Raw genomic sequence first — 9,506 nt, 5'->3', positions numbered from 1 at the left:
TTTCGAGGTGAGTACCTGTAGGATCAAATCTTGCATGCGTTGGTCTCTATGCGCCTCAGGCTCTAAATTCAAGGCCGCTCCCCTTTCTTCGGCCGCTATGTGTTGAGCTTCGTGTGCTTGCTCACGCTCAAGCTCCATAGTTGCCTTTCTTTCTTCGGCCGCCAAGCGCGCTTAATCACGCTCACGCTCACGCTGCGGTTGCGATCCAAGGCGGCGTGTTGCGCCTCTTGTTGTAGCATCATGTCCATCATCGACTTGACCAAAGCCTCCATAGGATTTGGTGCAACCCGTGGCGTAGATGGGGAAGAGGGAGGATCGGAAAAAAATCCTCCTGGTAAGGAAAATTCTTCGTCACCAACTACTCTCATCACCTTCACGCAAAGTATCCATTCCGCTTTGGGTGACGACCATACACTGAGATCTTGGGTACTTTAAGTTCTTAAGAAACTTTGGTTCTTGAGGTTCTTGAGTTCTCTAGCTTGAAACAGTGCTTGAGAAGGCTTTTCTCTTACCCGAGCTCGACTCTTCCCTGTGGGTGCACCCCTTGGCGGCCTTGTGCTCACACCAAAGTTGCTTTTTCCCACCTCAAGTCGATTGGCTGGCCGCTAAGTGCATGGTCCGCTCACAATGAGTGAAAAGAGGAACAAGGGGAGGCTAGACAAGCCCTTCTTTCCTGGCTTACCTGTTACTCTTCAAAAACACGATTAGGAATCGACACGCCCAAGTGGACTTGGGTTATGTGCGACCGCAACAAGCAAAAAATGTCTTGTGGGTCTTTTCTTGAGTGATACAGAACACTGCCAAAGCTCTGATACCAATGTAAGGTGCAGCTGAAGTGAATGTTGATATTGCTCAAGATGAGTGCTCCGAACTGTGCTCAAGGGTTCCTTTTACTTATGGAAGGGAGAGCCTTCCGTTCCTTTAGAGAGAGAGTGCAATGATCACAAACACATTGAATGCTACTGTGAATGAAAGTGCTAAGATTGAGAGAAAGAGAGAGAGAAGAATACGACACCAGGCGGTTCTCAAACCCTCCTCCAAGGGCCCCCCTCTCTATGGCGAGAGACGTCTATGCTATAGATTGCACAAATCTGGTACAATGGTCTAGATGCAATGGACTTGCCGACGATGATAACGACGACGAGGAAGGCTGAAAACTAAAAATGCTAGGGCTGAAAAGCTAAAATCTGCAAACATTGACTTTCTGCTGAACACTAGCATTGTGTCAGCGAGGATGGCGATGATGACGACTGGATGACGATGCACTGAAAACGCAGATGCTGAAATCTGAAAGCAGCGGGCTGAAACTGTAAACGCTGGCTAATCCGACGGTACGGCGAGGATCTGCTGTGAGTAGGTGAGATCTGCGAGAGGCTATGGCTAAATCTGCAATGGCTAAGGGCTGGAAACTGAAAACGCTAACTGTCTTGGTTGAACTGGCGCCGAACACTGCAAATTGCTAGGCTTGATCTACTACTGAAAAATGCCAGGCAGATCTGTTGTTGATGGAAACGCTAGGAAGGTTCTGTTGCTGTGGAGAAAAACGTTGGACTGATCTGCAACTGAAAACGGTAGAGAATCTGGCAGAATCCAAAAACACCGGTTGTCTTGCTGGCTGAAAATGCAAGGTGTTCTGCCATCTTGCTGAGGCGAGAACGCTGCAAGCCTTAGCTTCTTCTGTCTCTTTTGCTTCTGCTGAGTGACTGCTCGGTTTCTTTTATATTTCCTTAGCAATTTGCCCTACTTACTTTTCCAACAAAAGTCACTTATTAATAAATAAGTGAAAAATGTGTATTTTGGGAAAAAGGGTTCTATGCTCTGTAAAATGCTCATGATGGGGACTGAATGCCATGCTGATAATTATGTCATGTGCAATCAGAGGATATGCAACTAATCTAACTGCCTCGACATGCACGGCCTGCTCACAGGCTCACAAAGGTGCCAGAACACTTCCTAGGTTGACCTAAACCCTAGACCTGAGATAGGTTGTCCACATGCACATAGGGTTAGATGTGCACGTGACACTTTCTTTATCCCTAGACTGGCATGGAGTTTCGTATAGGTGGATGCTAGTCCTTCTTGGACTAGGAGCCAATTACAATCAACAGAATGTGTCACTCTCAGTTCTGATGGCATCCGTCAGATATAATTTAAAGTTCATTTGTGGTATATTGTGGTAGTTGTAGCTCTTTGGTTCTTCATCATCGAAAAGCTCATAGGTCAGTAGTCTTGGATGTCCACAATTTTGTTGGACTTCCCGTAGCAGTTTGGAGATTTATGTGACCGGAGATCTAGATTTCCGACTCTTTCTTGGAGGGTGGAGTTTTTGGGAGTTGGGAAATAATCCGGATATCTGGAGTGTATGGCTTTACCCTCAATTTTGATGCTATCTCTTGGAGCCGTCAACAACAATTACTTTCTGCCAATGCTGGTGTCACGACTCATGAGTGAGTTGAGTTGAGGAGATTCTTGTTACAACTAGGTTTTTAGGGTTTTTGTTATGCCCATGGCCGTGTAGCCTCCTACAAGCCTGGTGGATTCTTCTCATGCCTACCAGGTGCTTCTAGATGCCTCCTAGGCCCTTCTCTACATTTCTTACTCTTTCTCCTATTTTTTAGGTCATAGGGGCTGATGTGTGGGTCGGTAGCCAGCCTATGGCACTATATGGGGAGCGTGGGCGGCCCTAGGCCACAATAGTAGCCATCTGGGGTATATCTGCGTTTTTGCAGGCCTTGCTCTGGCGTTTTTGTAGGCTTTATCTACGTTTTTTCGTGGCAGTTCTAGACAGCCCAGAGGCTTTTCCCCTTGGCGTTTTTCCTCTCAAGGCAGTAGTATCGTAGCGATCTCAGATGGTGGGCACTCACCCAACGGTGGTGCTGTCCATGGAGAGCACTTCATGACACATTGAGGGCATGTGATGTGAAGGCGAGTGAGTGGTCTCCTGTGCAGCAGCAATAGCAGTTGTTTGTACTAGGTGTCTATCCATCCAGGGCATGTCAAATCTATGTCAGACCACCATTAGTCACTTATATATGCAGCTTTGTATCTGCATGAAGAGCCTTTTCGAGATCTCTCTCTCTCTCTCTCTCTCTCTCTCTCTCTCTCTCTCTCTCAGATGCCGTGTCTCTTTCTACCCCAGGGATCTCTCTTCTCCACAGTTTCCCTGTATATGTATGTGGCATTGCAAGTGTTCTCTAGTGTCAAAGAATCTTTTTAGAGTTGAGCCATATTGGAGTCGAGGAAAATAAAGTCTGCATTGCAAAAACCGCAGAGAATTCTAGGTCCATGACCACACACCAAAAAGATGAGTAGGGTTGCTGCCAATCAATAACTGTTACGGCTTGGAACCATGAGGATCAAACACATTCTCATAGCCAAACTTGTCCATAACACATATCTCTAAATAAACAATCATATACCTAGAGGCATAGATGAGGTTCTCTGCTTCAAGCCAAAAAATTTCAACTCGTGATGTCTCCTCTAAGATACGAAGTTAGAGGAAAGTTGAAGCCATAAAAAACTGCTAGTCTTTGTTATGTTTTGTATTCATCCGGAACCGATCTTGGATTGGCCTTGAGCTGCAACAATTAAGGGGTATATATGGATTGACACTGGAATTGCCAGTGTGAAAATCCCCCTCCTATTCGTCTTCACATGATGCTATGGATACACACGTTGGCAGTAACTCAATAGACATTTATTTGGTATGTATTCAACGCTATGTGTCTCGTGGAAAGGAGCCTTGAATAATTGCAAGTAAGCATCTAGGTTCTTCGTGCTCATCTCCACCTTGTACGAGTTCCTAAATCTCGGGATCTCGTTGACCAACAGAGAGTGCCCGAACGATCGCATGAAAGGTGTCCATGAGCTAGGCATGGGATGTAACCTAGATAGTCCTGCAAGCAAACATATCCTAGCATCATATGCATGCATACAATAGGCAAACGTAAACTATGTGTATCACAACTTCAATAGGTGTGTCTAATTTCCTGTGACTATGCTTGAAGCATAGCTATGACAGCTAAATCCTATCCCTATGGCAAGGATGAAGAACCACTAATGCAGCCTTTGCATATGTGTGGAGTCTAGCAAAGCAATGCCTTGAGAGGCTTGATATCTGCGATGGGGTATGTCCTTCGAACTGATCTCCTTCCCGCATGAAATATCTCTTGTTGGCGCTCCTCCATCTTGTTGATGTGACCCCATCATGGATATTGTCACAAAATTGATAGTTCGGCAATTTGACAGAAGACAGAGACTGACATGTGGCAGCTCGCCGCCCGGAAAATTCGGCGACTTTACACATGATGTGGAAGCCATATGGTACTAACATGGCATGCTTTTGGTAGTTAAATCTTTGGGCACCAGCTTTTTGTATCGATTGCTTTTGGCAGTAGTGCCTATAAAAATATGCCCAAGGACTCACTCTCAACAAATTAGTGCATGGTTGCACAGTTGCAGAGTGACTCCGCTGCAATTGTACTCTGTGACTTATCAATATTAAAAGAAGTAACTAAAGGGGTGACTACCTTGGGTCATGACTACTATTTGATTCAAGTTAAAATGTTGAAAAGTTTTAGTTCTATTCATGTGTTTCTGTAAGATTACAGCCTTGTTGGTGCCAAGCCGGTTACAGTGGTGTCAAAGCTTTAGTCTATTCTTCTTATATGGAGAATCCGGTCTGACTTTTTGTTGTACAAGTTATGGATTCTAATAGAGAAGTCAATCAAGAACAGGAATGCATTCCACCTACTGTTTTATGGGATGAAACGAACGGCAATGGAGATTTGAACAAGGTCTGACTCGTTGACGAGGAGTTGGTTGACCAACTTGAATCTTTGATGGAGGATCCACAGCTTGTAGATATTTGACAAAAACTGCAAGTTAGTACTTGTGCTAAGTGCCTCATGAAGTATTCCAAGAATCCTGAATATGCAAAATTTCTGAAGGAGCAACCAATCCAAGAATTTTATGAGAGGTGGTAGAAAGTCGTGAACCCTACTTCTGAATTCTGCAATGAAAGTGAAAGCAAAGTCGAAATCTGATAAGAAATCTTCTCTTTCAACGTAAGAAGAAATTATTCAGCCATGGAGCGAAAGATCAATGAAATCATGAAGTACAGGAAACACTCTTGCAAGGGACGAACTCCAAGTCTTTCCCCGATTCTCTTGGGGTAAAACAAGAAACACAGCCAATGTGTTCACTTTGAGGACCGCCAATGTTTCCAATACCCAAGATCGATGATATACTTGATAGATTGCAGGGTTCTCCTTATTTTAGTAGGATCGATCCTGGCCAGCATCATATTGGGATTGCTTCTAGAGATGTGTACAAGACCCCGTCTTTGGTGATGCCTTTCAGTCTCACAAATTCTCTTGCATTTTCAACAAGATGATGGAACGGATCTTTAGAGAGTACAGACAGTTTGTGAGCACTCTTTTCGACAACATTATTGTTTTCTCCGAATGCGAAGTAGAGCATCGAGAACATGTGTTACAAGTATTCAAAGCTTTAGGAGAACACATGCTGGTTATCAATGGGAGATAGACTTTCGAGGACATATTGTTTCATCCAAGGGTGTTAGCATGGCTCCAGCTAAAGTGGCAGCTATTCCAGATTGGCCTACTTTGAGAAATATACATGTGTCAAAGTTGACGATGTGGAAGCGTAGAGACCAAGGGGAGAAAGCACGAGAGAGAGAGAGAGAGAGAGAGAGTCTCCTGAATCAACCAATCTTGGCCAAACTAGATAACGGGATCACGTTGGGCATGCCAAAACTCTAACAACATAATGTAAGGAGCTTTTTGGAGTTATGCTCTTACTACAGGCGGATATGTAGTGATGACATGGCAACCCGGCAAAAGACAAAGTGACAAATGGGAGCCCACGCAAAAAATGTGGCAGACTTTACATGATGTGGCAGCCGCACGGTGCTGACGTGACATGCTTTTCGGCAATTAAAACTTTGGCCCCAACTTTCTATATCAGTTTCCTTTCTTGGCCACAATGCTATAAAAGTATGGCTAGGGAGTCACTCTCGGCGCATCAATGCACGGTTGCATTGTGACTCCCTAGCAGCTATACTGTGCGAAAAGAAGAAAAGTGCGCCCAACTTTGGGGCGAGTGCAATTGGAAGTTGAATTCCACCACTTTTGTCGTGACTACTAATTGATTTCAAGTTCAAGTGTTTACGTTTCCAGTTTTGTTGATATGTTGTCCTCAATCGGGTCCATGCTTGTAAGAGGGAAAGACAGCCATCGTGGGTGCCCGCCATATGGCACATTTGTTACCGACCAATTGCCGATCCATTGAAAAAGATGGGAAGTGTGGGGATCTTGATTGGTTTGTCGGCCTCATGATGGATTTTGCCACAAAAATGACGATCTGCACACTAGGGGACTCTTGATTTGGGTCCATGCTTCGTGGAGTGATCGGAGCTCTTCTACCTCCTTCCGAGGCTGAGATAGTGTGTCCTTCTAAGGAGACCTTTGATTACGTAGCGACTGTAAGGAAGGTGGACCTTTCTTCCTAAAGAGCTCTTTGCAACTTAAGTGCTTCCAACTCCTTGTGCATAGTCATCAAGGGGTCATGATCATTTTCCAAAAAAGGATAGATGGGGGAAGAACACGAGAGGCATCATCCCTTGCCCCTTTTAGCTTGGTGCTAGAAGCAACAAATTCGACTGATGTAAAGTCGTGCTTCGCTGACTTCCTCAGCTTTTATTGCGAGAGCTTTCTGCATCCATTTCCATATCATGGAAGTCACCATGCTCCCCAAATGTCTCGCCATGTTGGAGTATCATATTCCCGAGTTCATCAAGGGCCTTCTCTTGATAGTCTCCTCATTGGAAGGCCCTTGATGAGCTTTTGTGGCCCATCGGAGGTGCAAAGCGCTAGACGAGGACTAGAAGTACCTGGCCGAGCACTAGACTGGAACCGGTAAGTAGTGGACCAAGTAGTGTAGCAAAACAACACCACCACTTGTAAGATTGACAGTTGAAGGACACTAGTAAGGACTCAATGCTATTGCTCAGCTGAACTCCTCTACTCACAATGTACCGACTGGCTCGCTCGAAAGAAACTGCGAGGTCAGCAATGAGCAGGTCCGCCCACCCGGTCGGAACTCCTCTATTCACAATGTACTGACTGGCTGGCGCTAGGCCACGCCGCTATCCTGCTCTGCTCGCTCGAAAGAAACTCCGAGGTCAGCAATGAGCAGGTCACAATCTAGACTCAGGGCGCTGGGTAAGCCGGACTATCCCTCAGGACATTTGCATTGAGAGTCTGCACCTGTAGAATAGAATTGTTGGCCCATCGGAGCTGTAGCTCGTGGAGCGCAGTGTCATTCTTAATCGCGAGATTGAGAGGGGCCCCCTCGCAGAGGAGGAAGCCCTTGCCAAAAATTCCAAGTATGGTGCTTCAACTGGGCCGAGCGCACGGTATTCTTTAGTAAAAGGCGAAAGAATAGTTCGCTCTGTGCTCAACCCGCACCTCGCAGGGAGGGGGAGAGTCGCCTCACGACAACTGCCCCATGACCCTTGCGCCCCCGCATGTGGCTCTTTTCTCTTCCCAACTTCCAAGCGTGTCATGCATATTGAGCCGTCGCCCCCTCCTGGGTTCCTTCTATTCAAAACTCAGTAGCAATAAGAACAATCAGTTTGCGTCCCTTTTCTATGTAACACATCCATCGAATGTCAAAATGCGCTTTTGGGCAAGAGCATCTGGATAGCCTAGCACAAGCCATGATCGGTTTTATTTTCGACCTATTTGTGTCCTGACCGTTCCTACTTAGGGCCATCCCCTTTCTTCTTGTTCTTAGGGCAATTCCATGCAGGGTAATGTCCTTTGGCCTTGGTAAGTAGGTATCCTATTGGCCACACGTGAAAGCTTCTATTGAGAGCTGCTATGTGTGAGATGTGCATAGTGCACGCTCATAATGCTAAATGTGAGACATTTAATCTATTCAAAATTCTAGGTGGAAAGTGGAGCAGCCTTGCAATGGAGTACTATTAGAGGTCGTGGTGGTGCCATACCGTCTGATAGCCGCCACTTGAAACCCATGGCAAGATTCATTCCAACTAGGACCACACTGAAGTAAGGTTAACATTTTGTGGAGTACTTGCATTAGCTCAACGAGTTTCCTGAGGCATTTGATAATAATCACGGAACGTAGGTCTCTTTTTAATTTGGGCAAACGCTTTTTCCATGATTGGCAATCTAGTCATGCATGTCGTCCTCGCAAACACCATGGAACAAGAAGTGGGACAATTGTTACTTGCCATCATCAACACCAAAAAATACATCAGAACATATTTTATTAATGTGGAAAGGCAACTGTCATCATCCACCCACACATGTTATAGATGGCACGAGCTCATACCCTGAGGCTAAGGGTAATTCTATGCCTCACAACGAGTTGGTAAATAGTGGCAACTCCTCAAGCTATGATTTTGCCTTTCGTAGCACTTAGCACTTATGAAGGCCATCTTCAGCTCGTTGTCAACATCAAGAGCTCTTTTTCTCAATCAACTAGCAAGGTTAGGAGTGCAACCTTCTGGCTAGGTTGATAGCATAGTGTGGCTTGTAAAACTCAAAGCTTCTAAATTTTTGGGAGTAGATGTCGTTTTGTGTACCCATAACATTTTGCATGCCAATCCAGCGATGGGAGCTCACAAAGAAAGAAGTAAGTGTAAGAGCACTTGTTCTAGAGATGCTTGTTGAGGAAGAGAGAGAGTGTACATTATATATGAGAGAGAGAGAGAGAGAGAAGCGACTTGGCAGAGAAGAATGTGTTTTGACGACTTTCACAAATATCTTCTCATCAAGATTTGTAGTGCTTGTGTTAGTATAGAAAAAAATTGTTTTTCTTGCTTTGTTTATATGTATAAGGCTTAGTACTATCTTCAACAGTAATGAAAATTGTACAATCTTTATGACTTTTGTATGAAATCTTTATCCACCCACACATGTTATAGATGGCATGAGCTCATATTGTTCCGCTAGTCTCTATGATTCAATAAAAGTTCAATTTAACAGTTCAAAACATTTCCAAATCATTCTTAATTCGAAGAGCAAGACCATAAGGCCCCTGCTTCCTATGCTTCCCAGCTTAAGTAGCCCTGAGGCCATCAACCTTCCTCTCATTGAAATGATGTTAGTCGTTTATAAACCACCGTCATATTCCATAAGAGTACTCCTAGAGAATGTTCGATGAGATCAAATAACCATTATTATTCCAAAAATTGCACCTAATTGTAGCGCATATCTCCTATTCCATTTTGCCTCATACAATTTGCTAGGTCGATGCTTGATGATGGACCCACCATGGAACTTATCCCCTTCCTTACCTTGCCGCGAAAGGAGCATTACAAACATAATGCTTCTGTATAACATAAATTACATTTTGAAAGAAAAAACTATACTATATGAAAAAAATATGTTACTAGTTGTCTTGCACCAAGGGACCCGTCTCCTATACCACGGTTTATAGTTGTTACTTATCGATTT

At 44.6% G+C, this 9,506-nt stretch overlaps 1 non-coding gene across 1 annotated transcript; it reads right to left on the bottom strand.

Annotated features, from left to right (window-relative positions):
* Positions 1–7,369: 7,369 nt before the first annotated feature.
* Positions 7,370–7,493, bottom strand: LOC147425186 (U5 spliceosomal RNA). Its single transcript, XR_015186511.1, has one exon. It is a non-coding gene; the product is annotated as a U5 spliceosomal RNA (small nuclear RNA).
* Between the last annotated feature and the right edge of the window lie 2,013 nt (positions 7,494–9,506).

This window comes from Adiantum capillus-veneris, chromosome 25 (assembly GCF_014529385.1).
Source record: "Adiantum capillus-veneris isolate H3 chromosome 25, ASM1452938v2, whole genome shotgun sequence".
In the NCBI taxonomy this organism is placed as follows: domain Eukaryota; kingdom Viridiplantae; phylum Streptophyta; class Polypodiopsida; order Polypodiales; family Pteridaceae; genus Adiantum; species Adiantum capillus-veneris.
This window is presented reverse-complemented; position numbering and strand designations above follow the sequence as displayed.